This window comes from Neomonachus schauinslandi, chromosome 12 (genome assembly GCF_002201575.2).
Source record: "Neomonachus schauinslandi chromosome 12, ASM220157v2, whole genome shotgun sequence".
Lineage (NCBI taxonomy): Eukaryota > Metazoa > Chordata > Mammalia > Carnivora > Phocidae > Neomonachus > Neomonachus schauinslandi.
In genome coordinates, this window is record NC_058414.1 from 95,970,310 (window position 1) to 95,991,212 (window position 20,903).

Consider the following 20,903-nt stretch of genomic DNA (forward strand, 5'->3'; position numbering starts at 1 on the left):
AGATACAAATATTGTGATCCAAAGGGGCACCTGCACCCCAATGTTTATAGCTGCAATGTCCACAATAGCCAAGCTGTGTAGAGACCAGATGCCCATTGATAGATGAATGGATAAAGAAGAGGTGGTATATACATTTAATAGAATATTACTCAGTCATTAAAGAAAATGAAATCTTACCATTTGCAATGACATGGATGGAGCTAGAGGGTATTACACTAGCAAAATTAGTCAATCAGAGAAAGACAATTATCATATGATTTCACTCATATGTGGAATTTAAGAAACAAAACAGAGGATCATAAGGGAAGGGAGGGAAAAGTAAGATGAAATTAAAGAGGGAGACAAACCATAAGAGACTCTTAACTACAGAAAAACTGAGGGTTGCTGGTGTGGAGGTGGGTGGAGGGATGGGGTATTTGGTTGATGGGGCATTAAGGAGGGCACTTGATGTAATGAGCACTAAACTCTACCTCTGAAACTAATAATATACTATATGTTAATTGAATTTTTTAAAAGAAGATATATTCACTCCTTTGTTCATTCCAACAATATTCACAATAGCCAAGGAAACAAGTGTCTATCAATGGATGAAAAGATACAGAAGATGTGTATGTGCGTTTGTGTATGTGTGTATATAAATGGAATATTATTCAGTAAAAGTGTTATTACTCTTATTATTTCATAAGAAGGAAATCCTGACATTTGTGACAACATGGAAAGACTTTGGGGGCATTATGGTAAGTAAAATAAATCAGAGAGAGAAAGACAAATGACATATGATCTTGCTTATATGTAGAATGCAAAACAAACAAAAAAATGAGTTCATAGATACAGAGAAGAGATGAAGAGGTTGACAGTTGCCAGTGTTGGGGGGGGTAGAGGATAGGTAAAATGGGTGAAAGTGGTCAAAAGGTATGAATTTCCTGTTATAAAATGAATAACTCACGGGGATATAATGTACAGCCTTTGACTATAGTTAATAATACTGTATTGTTTATTTGAAAGTTGCTAAGAGAGAGGATCTTAAAAGTTCTCATGACAAAAAAAAAAATTATAACTAAGTGAGGAGATAGATGTTAACTAAACTTATTGTGGTAGTCATTTTACTATATAAATATTGAATCATTATGTTGTACACCTGAAACTAAGTTAATGTTATATGTCAGTTATACTCAATAAAAAAAATCAGAAAAAACAACACACACAAAACAACTTTTAAATAAAGTTAAAATATATTTGCCATTATCAAGACCTATTTTCAAACAATAAAAGATTGATGATAGAATTCAAAGTGAAACTAAAAATTTTTCAATATACCCTAGTTTTATAAATTTGAAGAATCAGGGGTGCCTGAGTGGCTCAGTCGTTAAGTGTCTGCCTTCAGCTCAGGTCCTGGTCCCAGGGTCCTGGGATTGAACCCTGAATCAGGCTCCCTGCTCCACCGGAAGCCTTCTTCTCCCTCTCCCACTCCCCCTGCTTGTGTTCCCCCTCACTGTGTCTTTCTCTGTCAAATAAATAAATAAAAATCTTTAAAAAAATAAAAATAAATAAATTTGAAGAATCAATGTTTCTAGAATGTTAATTTTCCTCAAATTGGGCTATAAATTTAACATAGTCTCAATCAAAATACCAACAAGAATTTTTAAAAATATTTGTGTTTTTTGTAGAAACACATGGATTTTAATTTTTTTATGGAAAGGAATGGAACTAGAATAACAAAAACAATTTTGTGAAAAGAAGTGCAGTTCATAATTTCATGATTTACTATAAATTACAGTTACCAGCATGATGTGGTAATTTTGAAAGTATAGACACAAGGATCAATGAAATAGAATAGAAAGTCCAGATGTAAACAAATACACCTATGGCCAATTGATTTTCTATGAATTTCAAAAAAACAATTTAATGGTGAATATAGAATCATCAAAAAATGATGCTGGAGCAAGTGGATATCAATATGCAAAATAATGATCCTTACAAGAATTAACTCATAGACCTAAATAAAAAACGAAAAATCTTTCAGTTTCTAGAGAAAAAACTTTGGTTTGAGCACAGATGTATTAGATATTACAAAAATGATTATTTTTAGAATTTTTAATTTCTGTTTTTTAGAAAACTTCAATATATTTAAGTAAATAAAATACAAGCCACAAACATACATAATATTAAAAATTGTTTTTGCTTCTAAAACTATCTCAACTTGCATTAGAAATAATATATGTAACAACACATGTATGTAAACCTAATTCCTCTGTTGCCTAAAGGCTGCCTGTTGAAACATCCCATCCCAACACACGTTAATTTTATCAGAATTTCTTTTGAATTAATCCTAAACAAATGATACATATTGATGAAGGAAATATCCTTGAAAAAATATAGTTTTAGTTATATAACATTTTAAACCATAATAATGCATTTGTATTTGTTATTATAGCATCCTAAATATGTTCACATTTTTCCACAAGTACATATCATTTCTTTGCCATGGTTTCTATCTATGGCCGCTGCTCAGAAACATTTTGCTTCACTTGTCTCAGATTTATTGGCTTTTTATTTTAAGGAAGGTTAGTTTGTTGCATGAATGACTTCTGGATAAATGAAGCACTCTCATCTTTGAATATATTATAGTTAGCATATATGTCTGATTTCTGAAGGAAATATTTTCATAGAAGCAATACAATCAAATATGGTGATAACCAAAATAATCATTTCAGAATAATTAGAGATATATCTTCTTTTGTCATTTATATTTTAACTTCATCATATAGTGTCATTGACAATATAATAATTTAGAATTAATCTCCACAAGCTTTCATGAATCATGTAGTTAGTTATGGTAAAAAAAAAAAAAAAAGGATTTAATTAATTTCTGGGGTAAATTCCAGATCGTCATAAAAACTTGGAAGGGGACCATTTGTATATTTAATTAATAAACTGTCACATGCACACTATTGTTTCTATTCAAAATGAGCACTAAAATACTGATCATTGCTCATTGTGAAATTCCTGCCAAGTGTAATCACAAGGAAATCCTCAGGATGAAAAATGAGTATAAGGAAGTATCAGTACTGCCTTAGAAATAATTCAATGGAAATAATAATAACAACAGATTAGGACTAGATATATTTCTACATGATTCTTATAGACTATTTGCTGAAAATAATCAGAATCAAATATTAACTGACTCTAAAATGACAAAATAGTCACTTGTTTATCATTTCAGAACTTTTCGTGGAAACACACATAGTCCATTATTTAGCAAATATTTATTGACCACCTAATATGTATCATTAACTATTCCAGGTACTTGAGTTACATCATAAATAAAACAAAAAGATCTCGGGCGCCTGGGTGGCTCAGTTGGTTAAGCGACTGCCTTCGGCTCAGGTCATGATCCTGGAGTCCCTGGATCGAGTCCCGCATCAGGCTCCCTGCTCGGCAGGGTGCCTGCTTCTCCCTCTGACCCTCCCCCCTCTCATGTGCTCTCTCTCTCTCATTCTCTCTGTCTCAAATAAATAAATAAAATCTTTAAAAAAAAAAAAAACAACAAAAAGATCTCTGCCTAACTTAGCTAATACTTTGTTTGGTAGAAAAACATAATACACTAAATATAATAAATAATTTAAAGATATGGTATATTAATAGTTAATAAGTGCTTAAAAAACAAAAATAGGGTAAGGAATATAAAATATATGTAAATGGGGTGGAGGTGATTTGCAATCTTTTTTTTAGATTTTATTTATTTATTTGACAGAGAGAGATAGCAAGAGAAGGAACACAAGCAGGGCGAGTGGGAGAGGTTGAGAAGCAGGCTCCAGACTGAGCAGGGAGCCCGATGTGGGGCTCAATCCCAGGACCCTGGGATCATGACCTGAGCTGAAGGCAGGCATTTAACGACTGAGCCACCCAGGTGCCCCATTTTGCAATCTTAATTAGGGTCATCAATGCAGGCTCCACAAAGAAAATGGTATTTGTAAAAATTATTGAAGGTGAGAGGGGTAGTCATTAGGATAGTTGGGAATAGAACAGTACAGGAAGGAAGAATGCTATAGCCAAATCAAAGTGAGTAATGGGGAGAGTCTAGGAGGACAGGTCAGAGGGATCATGGAATCCCTTATCTGGTGGGGATTTGCAGGCCATTGTATGATTTTTGGATTTTTCTGAGGGAGGTGAAAATCCACTGAAGAAAGGAGTAATATGATTAGACATATGTTTTCAAAGCATCTTCATAAATGACACAGACTATAGAGTAGCAAGTATGGTTGCATGAAGACTAGTTAGGATGCCCCTATGCTAATAATGGCAGGAGATTTGATGGCTTGGACCAAAGTGGGAATAGGAAATGTAGAGAAGTAGCCAGATTCTGCATATATTTTTAATGTATCAAAAACAGCATTGGATGTGGTGGATAAGAGAACAAGTACTAAGAATGTCTATAAAATTTTTGGTGTGAGCAATTAGAAAGAATAAGTGGCCAGAAACTGGAAAGGGAAGAGAAGCAGTGCTTTTGTTGTTTGGAGGAATTCAGCAGTTCAATTTTAGGCTTGCTAAGTTTAAAGTGTTTACCTCCAAATGGAGGTATCATATAGGTAGTTGGGTATATTAGTCCAGGTTTAGAAAAGGAGTTTATATTTTGAAGATAATTTTTTATTGTATTCAAAGCCAATGGCTAGATAAGATAACCAGAAACATGAGTGTAGATAGACAAAGGGGAAAGCTATATACTAAGAACTGGGGTACTTCTACATTAAGTGGTTATGAAAAAGAGGAGAAAGCAAAGAAATTTTACTTATTATAATTTCTATTAGTTGGGTTTCCCCAGAGAGAGGATTCAGGTATAAGTAACTTACTTGTAAAATAAAGGAAATACTGGTGGTGGCAAGGGAAAATAATAGGAAGGAAGATAGAGGAACCCATAATTACATGTTATTAACTTAATTGCTATCGTGGATAACAGGAATTTCATTTCATATGTAAATCTTGAAATCATTGTAAAATAGTTGGCTCAGAATTTTCCCATTGGTGGCAAATCTAAATTTCTAAGCAGCAAAAAAGAAAGTAAATCTACATCTACATGCTCAATAATGAAGCAAAAATATCAAGAATAGACACAATCTTAAAAGCTACCAAATAGCCAAATGATTATCTACACAGGGACAATAATTAATCTTAGACTTATTTTCAATGAATAAAGATACCAGAAGATAAAGTATTTTCAAAGAACAATAACTCTCTACTATGAATTTTATATCCAGCAAAATTATCATACAAGTCTCCGGGCAACATAAAGTCATTTTTGAAACAAATCTTGACAAAGCATCCTAGGTGCAAACTCCTACTAAAAATCAATCAGAGAAATGACTTCATTTATACATGGAATTTAAGAAAGAAAACAAATGAACAAAGAAAAAACAAGAGAAACCAAGAAACAGACTCAGCTATAAAGAACAAAGAGATGGTTACCAGAGGGAAGGTGGGTGGGGGATGGTTGAGATAGGCAAAGGGGATTAAGAGTACACTTATGATCAACACTGAATAATGTATGGACTTGTTGAATCACTATATTGTACACCTGAAATTAATATAACACTGTATGTTAACTATACTAGAAAATTAAAAAAAATATTAATGAAAGAACATCAACCTAAAAAAAAAACAAAAACAAAACTAAAACCAGAAATAATGTATAGACTATTCTATTCAAAAAACAATGCCAAGTACAGGGAAAAAATTAAAAGGTAGTAAAGTTTTAAAAGCTAATTTTTAAATATGGAAAAATATGGTAAAAATAAAAAGTATAGGGGCGCCTGGGTGGCTCAGTCGTTAAGTGTCTGCCTTCGGCTCAGGTCGTGATCCCCGGGTCCTGGGATCGAGGCCTGCATCGGGCTCCCTGCTCCGCGGGAAGCCTGTTTCTCCCTCTGCCACTCCCCCTGCTTGTGTTCCCTCTCTCGCTGTGTCTCTCTCTTCAAATAAATAAATAAAATCTTTAAAAATAAATAAATAAATAAATAAAAATAAAAAATAAAAAGTATAAAGTACTACAATCCTAACACGTTTTGAGATGTATTCACTTCATTAAGCTAGAAGAAGCCTATTTTACCATGGAGGAAGAAAGAAATGTCTGCTTTTCATAACTGCCTTGACTTTCTTATTTAAAACGCATTCTGAATTTTGAAGAAACGAAGTAGTTTGTAGATTTCAGATATTTCTTCCTTTAGTCACCTTTGATTTCCTTTTGTTACAATTTTAGCTGTGAATTAAAAAAAAAGTTGTTTTCAAAAGGTTTTTGTTTAAATTCCATTTCGTTGACATAAGTCTAATATTAGTTTCAGGTGTACAATATAGTGATTCTACACTTCCATACATCACCCAGAGCTCATCACCACAAGTGCATTCCTTAATCCCCATCACCCATTTAAACCATCCCCTCACCCATCTCCCTTCTGGTAACCATCAGTTTGTTCCCTATAGTTAAGAGTCTGTTTCTTGGTTTACCTCTCTCTCTTTTTTTTCCCCTTTGCTCATTTATTTGTTTTGTTTCTTAAATTCCACATACAAGTGAAGTCATATGATATTTGTCCTTCTCTGACTTAGAGTATTATGTTAAAATGGCTTTCTAAAGTAATTTGTCTGGCATTTTTATGTACTGGGTTGCAAGAGAAATTATTACAATACCTAGAAAACAATATTACAAAAGCTTAATTTTTTTTTTTAAATCCTGAGTACCTAGTGTTATGTTTTTACAGCCAATGGTAATTTAGATATACCAATAATGTGTTTAATAATTTCCTTGTTCCTTAATACTTCTAGTTTACAGTCCTTTCTGAGTTTAATTTTATTTTAACTGGAGTGTAGTTTTACTTCCTTTTAAATTATGCTTAGGGAACAATATCCTCTCTGTATTTGCTCATCTAAATATTTTTGTTATTTTACTCAAATGTAAAATTCTAGGTAGGAAATTATTTTATAATACTTTGAACATATCATTTTATGGACTTTTGGCATCTTTTATTAAAAGGTAGAAATATATAGTTAGTCCAACTTTATTTTCTTTGATGTAATCTGTTTTTCTCCATGGTAGCTGTTCAGATTTTGTCACTGAATTTCTATTTTACTGGGATTCTTTTCCAATTGCAAATGCCTTCTTGGTCTTGTTTAGGAATCAGTCTCTTCAATCTGAGAAGTCATTCCCCCACCCCTAATATTTTATAATACATATACAAATTTCTCTTCAAATATTGACCTTTTTCTCACTCCACATTTAATTCTCCAACTCTTACTGCTTTATTCCTGTTTCTTTTCAATTTCTCTTAAGACACTGATATTTTCATACATTTTTTATCTTTGTGCTGATTTGGTGATTTTCTCAGAAATTTATCATTTCTGTTCATAGTTTTGCTAATTAACTCTTATTAAAATCCACTGAGGTTTTCCTTTTTTGTAATATTTTATTTTATTTTATAAAATATGTTTTGAAATATGAAAAAATGTAACCTGTAGATTGCCTTTTCAATTTACTTATCATTTTCTTTTCTGTGCAGAAGCTCTTTAGATTAATGTAGTTCTGCTTGTTTATTTTAGTTTTTTGTTTTGTTTTGTTTTCCTGTGCTCTTGATGTGTTATCCAAAAATATTTCCAAAACTAATGTTAAGGATCTTTTCCTTTAAGTTTTTTTTTCTAGGAGTTTTATGGTTTCAGGTCTCACATTTAATCCTTTGATCCACTTGAGTTCATTTTTGTCAGCAGTGTAATGTACCAATCCAGTTTCATTCTTCTGCATGTGGATATCCAGTTTTCTCAGCCCCATTTATTGAAGAGATTCTCCTTTCCCTATTTTGTGCTCCTGGCACCCTTGTTAAAAATTAGTTGGCCGTATATGCATAGGTTTATGTCTGGGCTCTCTATTCTAATCTACTGGTATATATGCCTATTTATACCTGATAAGGGGTCAATATCCAAAATATATAGAGAACTCATACAATTCTACAGTAAAAAAGGCAAATAATCCAATTAAAAATGGGCAAAGACCTGAATAGACATGTTTCCAAAAAAGACATACCAATGGCCAATAGTATATGAAAATGTGTTCAATATTACTAATCATCAGGGAAATGCAAATCAGAATCACAATGAGATATCTATTACCTCACATCTGTTAGAATGGCTATCATCAAAAAGAAATGAGATAACTAATGGTGAAAAGATAGAGAAAAGGGAACCCTTATACTGTTGGTGGAAATATAAAGTGGTATAGCCATATTAGAAAACAGTATGAATATTTCTCAAAAAATTAAAAATCAAATTGCCATAGGATCCGGCAATCCCACTACTGAGTATATATCCAAAGAAAGAGAAATTAGTATCTTGAAAAGATATCTGTACACTCATGTGTGTTGCAAAATTATTCACAACACCGAGATATGGAAACAAACTAAATGTCCTTTGACAAATAAAGAAACTGTAGTAAACATACACAATTGAATATTATTCAGCCATAAGAAAGAAGGAAATTTTGGGAGGGGAGCTAAGACGGCAACATAGTAAGAGGACCTTAGGCTCATCTTGTTGTCCCTGGAACAGAACTAGATAACTATCAAATCATTCCCAATACCCCAGAAATCAACTTGAGGACTGACAGTACAAACTCCACAACTAAAGGGAGAGAAAAAACCACTTTGAAGAAGGTAGGAAGTACAGACATGTGGTTTGAGGGAGAAATGGAGCAGGGGTGCTGCAGTGGGGAGGGAACTGTGGTGGCAGAGAAGGGTGAGATAGAAAGGAGCACACAGGGGAATGCACAAGGAGAACATTATCCCAAAACCACTGCCTGGAAAAATGAGAGCGGCTGAGTTTTATGAATTCTTGCAACCAGCAGGACTTAAAGACTGGAGTTTTTAAGTCTTTAAAAACCTGAGATGCCTCTCCAGGGACAAAGGAGATAGCTGGCACCATTTCCCTTCCCTCCACCCTCAGTATGAATGCAGAGCCACCTGCAGTAAGCAGCACATTGTTGACACTGGCTGCCTAACCTGCTTACACAAAGCCCCACACCTCTGCACTCTGGTGTGACTGCATCTTCTCTGTCAAGCTTGCCTCAAGGCCAGCACAGTGAGCCCTCCTCCAAAGACCAGCAGAAATCCTGCCCATGCCACATCTCCTGACCAGAGAGTTCTGTAGGGCTTCAGTTCTAGTGGAAGTGGTATCAGCTCTCATTTAACAAGCAGACCAGAGCATGCCTAGTTAAAACTCACCACATTCTGGCCAAGGACAAAACACTGCCCACTGCAGGCAGAGAGTCTCTGCAGATGACTGGCCTGAGGGAAAGAGCAGTCAAAACATGATAGCAGAGTGCATGCCGCACACATCAGAGACACTCCCTGAAGCACCAAGCCCTAACTATATGACCTCTTCTTTATAAAGCCATTACTGTCAGGAGAAAGAAACATAATGGGCTTTTCTAACACAAAGAAGAAAGCAGAGACTTAGAATACCAAGCCAGAGGAATCATCCAAAATGAAAGAAGAAAATAAAGTCACAGGCGAGATCTAAGTGAAACAGATGTAAGTAACGTGCCTGATGGAGAATTTAAAACAAAAATCATAAGGATACTCACTGGGCTTGAGAAAAGAATGGAAGAGTTCAGGGAGGCCCTTTCCACAGAGATAAAAGAGTTAAAAAATAATCAGAAATGAAAAATGCAGTGGGGTGCCTGGGTGGCTCAGTCAGTTAAGCATCTGATTTCAGCTCAGGTCACAATCTCAGGGTCCTGGGATTGAGCCCCTGCTCAGCGGGGAGCCTGCTTGTCCCTCTGCCCCTCCTCCTACTTGTGCACACACACTTTCTCTCTCTCCCCCAAATAAAATCTTAAAAAAGAAATGAAAGGGCGCCTGGGTGGCTCAGTTGGTTAAGCGACTGCCTTCGGCTCAGGTCATGATCCTGGAGTCCCGCATCGGGCTCCCTGCTCGGCAGGGAGCCTGCTTCTCCCTCTGACCCTTCCCCCTCTCATGTGCTCTCTGTCTCTCTCATTCTCTCTGTCTCAAATAAATAAATAAAATCTTTAAAAAAAAAAAAAAGAAATGAAAAATGCAGTAACTAAGATTCAAAAGAGGCTTGATGCAATAAACACAAGGATGGAAGAAACAGAGGAACAAATAAATGATTTGGAAGATAAAATAATGGAAAATAATGAAGCTGAACAAAAAAGAAAGAGTTATGGAACACAAAAATAGACTTAGGGAACTCAGTGATTCCATCAAACAATAACATTTGTTTTATAGGAGTACCAGAAGAAGAGAGAGGAAAGGGGGCGAAACTTTATTTGAGGAAATAGCTGAAAACTTCCCTAATTTGGGGAAGGAAACAGACATCCAGATCCAGGAGGCACAGAGAATTCCCATCAAAACCAACAAAAGCAGGCCAATACCAAGATGTATTTTAATTAAATTAGCAAGATATCATGATAGAGAAAAAATCTTAACAGTATCAAGACAAATGAAGTCCCTAACTTAAAAGGGAACACTCGTAAGGCTAGCTGCAGATCTTTCCACAGAAACTTGACAAGCCAGATGACATGTTGTATTCAATGTGCTGAATGGGAAAAATCCAAAGCCAAGAATATTATATTTAGCAAGGCTATCTTTCAGAATAGAAGGAGAGATGGTTTTAGACAAACAAAAACTAAAGGAGCTCATGACCACTAAACCAGCCCTGTAAGAAGTATTAAAGGGGACTCTGAGTGGAAAGGAGAGACCAAAATTGACAAAGATGAAAGGAACAGAGAAAATCACCAGAAACAATGACAAAGCAAGCAATAAAATGTCACTAAACACATACCTATCAATAATTACTCTGAATATAAATGGATTCAACACTGCAATCAAAAGACATACGGTGTCAGAATGGATAAAAAACAGACTCATCTATATGCTCCTTGCAAGAGACTCATTTTAAACATAATGACTCCTGTAGATTGAAAGTAAGGGAATGGAAAAACATTTATAATGGAAATGGACATCAAAAGAAAGCTGGAGTACCAATACTTATATTGGACAAACTAGATTTTAACCCGAAGACTGTAACAAGAGATTAAGAAGGGTACTATATCACAATAAAGGGGACAATCAAACAAGAATATCTAACAATTTTAAATATTCATGCACCCAACATGGGGGCACCCAAATATATAAAACAATTAATAACAAACATAAAGAAACTGATTGATGGGGTGCCTGGGTGGCTCAACCAGTTAAGTGTCTGATTCTTGATTTTGGTGCAGGTCATGATCTCAGGGTCCTGAGATTGAGCCCCAGGTCAGGCTCCTGCTCAGCAGAGAGTCTGCTTGAGATTTTCTCCCTCTTTCTCTATCTCTGCCCCTACCCCCTGGCTCATGCTCATGCTCTCTCTCTCTCTAATAAATAAATAAAATCTTAAAGAAAAGAAATTCATTGATAATAATACAGTAAGAGTAAGGGACTTTAACACCCTCACTTACATCAACAGACAGATCATCTAAGCAGAAAATCAACAACAACAACAAAACCAATGGCTTTGAATGACACACTGGATCAGATGGACATAACAGATATATTCAGAACGTTCCATCCTAAAGCAGCAGAATACACATTCTTTCCAAGTGCACATGGGACATTTCTCCAGAATAGATCACATACAGGTCACAAATCAGCCCTCAACAAGTACAAAAATATTGAGATTACAATCTCAATTGTATATTTTCTGATCACACCACTATGAAATTTGAACTCAACCACAAGAAAAAAATCTAGAAAGACCAAAATACATGGACATTAAACAACATGCTACCAAAGAAAGAATGGGTCAACCAGGAAATCAAAGAAGAAATAAAAAAAAATAGAAACAAATGAAAATGAAAACACAATGGTCCAAAACCTTTGGGATGCAGCAAAAGTAGTCATAAGTGGGAAATATATAGCAATACAGGCCTACCTCAAGAGGCAAGAAAAATCTCAAACAACCTAACCTTATACTTAAAGGAGCTAGAAAAAGAACAAATGAAACCTAAAGCCACCAGGAGGGAAATAACAAAGATTAGAGCAGAAATAAATGATATAACACACACACACACACACACACACTAGAACAGATCAATGAAACCAGCAGCTTCATCTTTGAAAAAAATTATAAAGTTGATAAACCTCTAGCCAGACTTATCAAAAAGAAAAGAGAAAGGACCCAAATAAACAAAATCACAAATGAGAGAGGAGAAACAACTAACATCACAGAAATACAATTATAAGACAATATTATGAAAAACTGTATGCCAAAAAATTGGACAAATTGGAAGAAATGGATAAATTCCTAGAAACATATAAACTACCAAAAGTGAAACAGGAAGAAATAGAAAACTTGAATAGACTGATAACCAGCAAAGAAATGGAATCAGTATTCAAAATCTCCCAACAAACCAAAGTCCAGGGCTTCACAGGTGAATTCTACCAAACATTTATTTTTTTTTAAGATTTTATATATTTATTTGTCAGAGAGAGAGAGAGAGAGCACAAGCCAGGGGAGCAACAGGCAGAGCAGGCAGAGCAGGCAGAACAGGCAGAGGGAGAAGCAGGCTTCCCACGGAGCAGGCAGCCCGATGTGGGGCTCGATCCCAGGACCCTGGGATCATGACTTGAGCCGAAGGCAGACGCTTACGACCGAGCCACCCAGGCATCCCTCTACCAAACATTTAAAGAAGAATTAATACCTATTTTTCTCAAACTACTCCAAAAAAATAGAAATGGAAGGAAAACTTCCAAATTCATTCTATGAGGCCAGTATTACCCTGATACCAAAACCAGATAAAGACTCCACTGAATAAAAGAACTATAGGCCAATATCCCTGATGAATATGGATGCACAAATTCTTGGTAAAATACTAGCAAACTGAATCCAACAGTATATTAAAAGAATCATTCACAATGATCAAGTAGGATTTATTCCTGGGCTGCAAGGTGGTTCAATATTTGCAAATCAATCAACATGATACACCACATTAATAAGAGAAAGGATAAGAACCATATGATCTTTTCAACAGATGCAGAAAAAGCATTTGACAAAGTACAACATCTATTCATAATAAAAACCCTCAACAAAGTTTAGGTAGAGGGAACATACCTCCACACAATACAGACCATATACAAAAAACCTACCACTAATATCATCCTCAGTAGGTCAAAATTGAGAGTTTTTCCTCTATGATCAGGAACAAGAAAGGGATGTCCACTCTCACCACTGGTATTTAACATCATAGTGGAGGTCCTAGCCACAGCAGACAACAAAAAGAAATGAAAGGCATCCAAATTAATGAGGAAGAAGTCAAAGGTTCACTATTCACAGAGGACATGATACTCTACATAGAAAACCCAGAAGACTCCACTATAAAATTGCTAGAAGTGATACATGATTCACTAAAGTCAAAGGATACAAAATCGACATACAGAAATCTGTTGCATTTCTATACAATAATAATGAAGCAGCAGAAAAAGAAATCAAGAAATCAATGCCATTTGCAACGGTACCAAAAACCATAAAATACCTAGGAATAAACCTAACTAAAAAGGGAAAAGATCTGTACTTCGGACTATCAAACACTTACAAAAGTAACTGAAAATGACACAGAGAACTGGAAAAACATTTTGTGCTCATGGATTGGAAGAACAAATATTGATAAAATGTCTATATTACTCACAGCAGTCTACACATACAATGCAATCCCTATCAAAATTCCACCAGCACTTTTCACAGAGCTAGAACAAACAGTCCTAAAATTTGTATGGAATATCAAAAGACCCCAAATAGCCAAAGCAACCCAAAAAAGAAAAGAAAAGCTGGAAGCATCACAATGCTGGACTTCAAGTTACATTATGAAGTGACAGTGATCAAAACAAGATGGTATTGGCACAAAAATACACACATAGATCAATGGAACAGAATAGAAAACTCAGAGATGGACCCACAACTATATGGTCAATTAATTTTCAACAAGGCAGAAAAGAATACCCAATGGAAAAAAGACAATCTCTTCAACAAATGGTGTTGGGAATACTGGACAGAAATATGCAGAAGAATGAAACTGGACCACTTTCTTACACTATACACAAAAATAAGTTCAAAATGGATGAAAGACCTAAATGTGAGACAGGAAACCATCAAAATCCTAGAGGAGAACACAGGCAGTAACCTCTTTGACATCAACCATAACAACTTCTTATTAGATACCTCTCCTGAGGCAAGGGGAAAAAAGCAAAAATAAACTATTGGGATTTCATCAACATAAAAATCTCCTGCATGGTGAAGGTAACAATCATTGAAACTAAAAGGCAACCTATGGAATGGGAGAAGAGATTTGCAAATGACATATCTGAGAAAGGGTTAGTATCCAAAATATATAAATAACTTATAAAACTCAACACCCAAAAAACAAATAATCCAGTTAAAAGATGGGCAGAAGACATGAATAGACATTTTTCCAAAGAAGACATACAGAAGGCCAAGAGAAACATGAAAAGATGCTCAATATCACTTATCATCAGGGAAATCCAATCAAAATTACAATGAGATATCACCTCACACCTGCCAGAATGGCTAAAATTAGCAACACAGGGAATGAGGTGTTGGCAAGGATGTGGAGAAAGGGGAATTCTTGTGCAGTGTTGGTGGGAATGCAAACTGGCGCAGCCAACTGTGGATAACACTATGGAGATTCTTCAAAAAGTTAAAAAATAGAACTACCCTAGGATCCAGGAATTGTACTACTAGGTATTTACCCAAAGGATACATAAATTCTAAATCAAAATGTTTCCTGAGATTAAGAATTCCTCATATCAGTGAGATCATATGATACATGTCTTTCTCTGTTTGACTTATTTCACTCAACATAATACCCTCCAGTTCCATCCATGTCGTTGCAAATGGCAAGATCTCATTCCTTTTGATGGCTGCATAATATTCCATTGTATATATATACCACATCTTCTTTATCCATTCATCTGTTGATGGACATCTTGGCTCTTTCCACAGTTTGGCTATTGTGGACATTGCTGCTATAAACATCAGGGTGCACGTACCCCTTCGGATCCCTACTTTTGTATCTTTGGGGTAAATACCCAGTAGTGCAATTGCTGGATCATATGATAGCTCTATTTTCAACTTTTTGAGGAACCTCCATACTGTTTTCCAGAGTGGCTGCACCAGCTTGCATTCCCACCAACAGTGTAGGAGGGTTCCCCTTTCTCCACATCCCCGCCAACATCTGTCATTTCCTGACTTGTTAATTTTAGCCATTCTGACTGGTGTGAGGTGGTATCTCATTGAGGTTTTGATTTGGATTTCCCTGATGCCGAGCGATATTGAGCACTTTTTCATGTGTCTGTTGGCCATTTGGATGTCTTCTTTGGAAAAATGTCTGTTCATGTCTTCTGCCCATTTCTTAATTGGATTCTTTGTTCTTTGGGTGTTGAGTTTGCTGGAGTGGGGGGTGGGGTGGGAAGGATGGGGTGACTGGGTGATAGACACTGGGGAGGGTATGTGCTCTGGTAAGCGCTGTGAATTGTGCAAGACTGTTGAATCTCAGATCTGTACCTCTGAAACAAATAATGCAATATATGTTAAGAAAAAAAAGAAGAAGAAGAAGAAGAAGGTAGCAGGAGGGGAAGAATGAAGCAGAGGAAATCGGAGGGGTAGACGAACCATGAGAGACGATGGACTCTGAAAAACAAACAGGGTTCTAGAGGGGAGGGGGTGGGAGGATGGGTTAGCCTGGTGGTGGGTATTGAGGAGGGCACATTCTGCATGGAGCACTGGGTGTTATGCACAAACAATGAATCATGGAACACTTCATCTAAAACTAATGATGTAATGTATGGGGATTAACATAAGAATAAAAAAAATTCTAAATCAAAATGATACATGCACCTCTATGTTTCTACCAGCATTATCAACAATAGCCAAATTATGGAAAGAGTCCAAATGTACCTCAACTGATGAATGGATAAAGAAGATGTGGTATATATACACAGTGGTGTATTAGTCATAAAAAAGAATGAAATCTTGCCATTTGTAACAATGTGGATGGAGTTAGAAATTATTATGTTAAGTGAAATAAGTCAGAGAAAGACAAATACCATATGAATTAACTCAGAATTTAAGAATGAAAACATATGATCATAAGGGAAAAAAAGAGAGAGACAAACCAAGAAACAGACTCTTAACTATAGAGAACAAACTGAGGGTTTCCAGAGGGGAGGTGGGTGAGCGGATTGGTTAAATAGATGAAGGGGATAAGTAGTATACTTGTTGTGATTAGCAATGGGTGTTGTATGGAAGTGCTGAATCACTAAATTGTACACCTGAAACTAATGTTGCACTTTCTATTAGCTAACTGGAATTTAATTTTTTTAAAAGGAAATTCTGCTATTTCCAACAACTGGACGGATCTAGGGACATTACACTAAGTGCAGTAAGTTAGACAAAGACAAATACTGTATGGTATCACATGTGGAATCTTAAAAAAAAAATATTATAGAAACAGAGAATAGAATGGTGCTTGCCTGTGCCTGAGGGGGAAGGAGGAAATAAGATGCTAGAGGTCAGAGGGCACACATATTCAGTTACAAGAATAAGTTCTGAGGATCTAATGCATAGCACAGGGACCATGGTTAATAATATGGTATTATATACTTGAAAGTGTTTTAGAGCAGATTTTTTTAAAGATTTTATTTATTTATTTATTTGACAGAGGGAGAGTAAGAGAGCACAAGCAGGGGGAGCAGCAGAGGGAGAGAGTGAAGCAGCCTCCCTGCTGAGCAGGGAGCCCCATGAGGTGCTCCATCCCAGGACCCCAGGATCATGACAGAGCTGAAGGCAGAAGCTTAACCATCTGAGCCACCCAGGTGTCCCCAGAGCAGATCTTAAGCATTCTCACCACATATCCTAAAAAAAAATTATCTATGGTAACTTTGTGAGGTGATGGATGTGTTAATTATCTCAATCTTGGTAATCATTCTACAATGTATATGTATATCAAATCACTTTAAATATACACAACTATATTGTTAATTCCTCAATAAAGTTAAAAAATATAAAACACGGTTTCATATTCAACCTTATTGCCCTTATGTCTCCCCTTACTCTTCCATTTTCAATATGTAACATGATTTCAATAGACAATATATGCATAACATTCTCTTTCACATTGCTCTATTATTTCCCTATTCCTTGGCTAATTTTGCCACTTTTATCTATGTTCCAATTAAAATGAATTTCCAGTTTCTTAATCTTCCTAATAGAGACCATGATCACCAGCACTCCAGAGTTATATCTTCATGATTTACTGGAACAGTAAGACTTGAGTGGGGGACGCCTGGGTGGCTCAGCCAGTTAAGCATCTGCCTTTGGCTCAGGTCATGACCCTAGGGTCCTGGGATGGAGCCCTGCATCCAGCTCCCTGATCTACAGGGGGCCCACTTCCCCCTGTCCCTCTGCTGCTCCCCCCTGCTTGTTCTGATAAATAACTGAATATAATAAAATTAATTAATTAAATACATAAATAAATACATAAATAAAATCTTAAAAAAAAAGACTGAGTTGAATTTGGGGGCCTGGGTGACTCAGGCAGTTAGTCTTCCAACTCTTGATATCTGCTCAGGTCATGATCTCAGAGTTGTGGGATTGAGCCCTGCATCAGGCTCCTCACTCACTGTAAAGTCTGCTTGAGATTCTCTCTTTCCCTCTGCTCCTACCCCTCACTAGTGCACCTATGAACTGAGTGGAATACTTTAGAGTTATTTCTAAAATCCAAGGGGACACATATACATCCCAGCTTTAGGAGATGACCAGTTTGGGGGCGGGGGGGAGAATCACTGGAAAGGGATCTGAGTGTTATGGGAACCTATTCTTACCAAACAGATAAGAGCAGTGGTATACCATCCAATAGGTGTTTCAATCAAAGCAGATATAAGAAATTTCTATTGTAATTTTGGATGAAAATAAGTAATTTGATTGGAGGGTTGCGATTATATAAAGATCACTCTGAGTTAGATTATGAGAAATAAATTCAAAGTAGATTCCTGTTGTTTTTAGTGATAAGTTATTTTAGTAACAGCATAGGTATAATTGGGGGGCATTACAGGTTTCTGAGCAGAGAAACAGCGTGAGAAGCCTCAAAGTCCAGATTCAGGGCATATTCTTGCTTTACTTGTCTTAATACTTTAATGATGTTGCCCATGATCTGGGTTCTTCTCACTTTTCTTTCTTTTTTTTTTTTTTAAAGATTTTTAAAATTTATTTATTTGACAGAGAGAGACACAGTGAGAGCAGGATCACAAGCAGGGGGAGAGGGAGAGGGAGAAACAGGCTTCCCACGGAGCAGGGAGCCCGATGCGGGGCTCGATCCCAGGACCCTGGGATCATGACCTGAGCCGAAGGCAGACGCTTAACGACTGAGCCACCCAGGCGCCCCTCTTCTCACTTTTCTGATACATCCTCTGAAGTATGACAGATTTCCCCCTCAGGCTGATTCCCCTCAAGGTTATGGAATGGCTAAAGAAGTTCTAGGTTTTATATCCAGACATGAGAACATCCATAGCAAAGAAAATAATCTCCTATTAATCACTTTCATCACATCTGACTTCATTCTCTGCACTATTTTTCCAGAGCTTTATATATGGCATTGAATTGGTTTTAACTTGAGAAAAAAAATTATATTGATATATTGCTACTAAACTGAAGCATTAGAAAAATATTAGAAATGAGTGCAGTAATATATTAATCAAAAATAGACATATAAGATGCCAAATAAATCTTTGAGTTTAATCTTTTGTGTGTGTGACAAAAACTTGGCCTCAGCCAATGCCTGCACTGCTACCACTTAATCATCAAAACATTTACCTTAAAATGTAGTTAATATAGAGGATTAGCAGGGAGGAAAAATGATGAAAACGGAGAAATATTGAAAACAGGCCATGAATGGTGGTGATATGCTGATGAAAAGTCTGCTTTTTGTACACCCTGTTCTAGCTCCTTTGAATATTTTTATGATATATGTAGGAGGATGATTCACCAAAGTAATTAATCATGTAATGACTACACTTGTGTGTTCAATTACAGTCTTTATGGTTGATTACTCTTTGTAATAAATACCATTACTAGCTCTTTTTCACTCCTTTTGCCCTGGGCAAGAAGGCCAGGACATAAATGGAAAAGACAAATGTAACCAACATGTAGATGGAATACTTTTTCTGAAGCAGGATATAAGGACATATTAATTTTCAATGTCAGAAATATTAGTTTGCTTAGTGAAGCTAAAAGCATATAAACGTTCACTAAATGTACAACTTCAATGCAATACCATCAGCTCTTTACCATCACATTTCAATTTTATTATTAATATAAATAATTTTTAAATGATTTTTTTAAAAGCCTCTTTACTTTTTCTCAAATGGTAGAGAAAACATTTTGTGCATTCCCACAAAAAAATGCTTTTAACGTTTAAAGCCAAAAACCATTTGTAAAATCAACATCATTATTCTTAGGATAGCCTCTCATGAAAACATTTTATCAGACTGAAGTCTGATCAGACTAAAAGTCTGATTACATATATGGCTCTTAAACACATTGAGATTATAATTTGTCCCAATTTAAGAAGGAAATGCAAGCCCTCAATACCCTCCACCCCAACTTGTATAGCATACATTCTTTCTTCATTTGGAATGGCATTTGTTCAATTTCTTTGACAAATGTTTACTGAGAACTGCCCTATCTCAGGCACAGTTCTTGGTGATGAGAAAAATGCAATAAACAAAACAAGCAAATATCTCTGGCATTGTGGAGCTTAAATTTTAGTGTAATAAAGCACAGATAACACATAAAATAAAATCTATATTTGAATAAATTGCAGTGAGAATTTTGGAGGAAAATAAATCAAGTGATATCTAGACAGTACATGAGGTTGCAATTTTAAATAGGGTGTTAAGAGAATGTTTCACTGTGGAAGTTATATTTTAGTAAATCTCTGTCTACTAAAATCTTTAATATCGTTTCTCCCTTGTGATAGGATCCCAACCAATACAGAATTGGTGTCAGCAGTTGTCTTTGGAAGCCAAACCTGAATTATGGAATTTTTGGAAGGGGTTAGTCATGGTCTTGCTGAACATTTGCTTATGTAAAATAGGGTAATAATAATCTATGGTGTTTACTGGCACACACTGAATCAAGTTGTTACCTGTGGTTGATTGTGATATATGACAAAGGAAGCAAGATCCTAAGGAGTTCAGATGATTAACTTATCAGCTCAGGTCATGATTTTAAAACTAGATAGCTTTCATGGTAGTACTAGAATAATTTATTTTTTGCAGCCTCAGAGCCAAGAGTTTTGACTATCAAATAAAATTTAATTGTGCTGGTTACAGAATTAGAATTCTGATTTACTTCATAATCTTGCCCAGTTTCTCATATGAAAGTTAAGGCTTTGACTGAAAAGGATAGAGACCTAGACACTTAGAATGAAGGTGTCTGGTAGGGCTCCAGTGAAACTTAGAATCTTGTTTCCCAGTTACCCTGAGCCTCCCTTGCCAGTGAAATTAGCTGTCCATCTCTGTCTAAGAAAAGTTGCCTTTCTTTGCTGAAAACTCTTTGTTAAACTCACCTGGGTCATATGTCTTGTAGGAAGATACTTATTTTCCTCAAACTGACCACCATTACCCATGGTTGGCACCAGATCCATAGCTGAAGTCAAATATCAGCATGATCCTTGGGCCAGGTACAAACCATGATCCAAGAAGAAATAGCTTACACACAAAACAATTCCAAAATTTAACAAATATATGTCAAGAATATCTTGGGAATACATATGAAAGAGGAACCTAAGGGCATTAGAC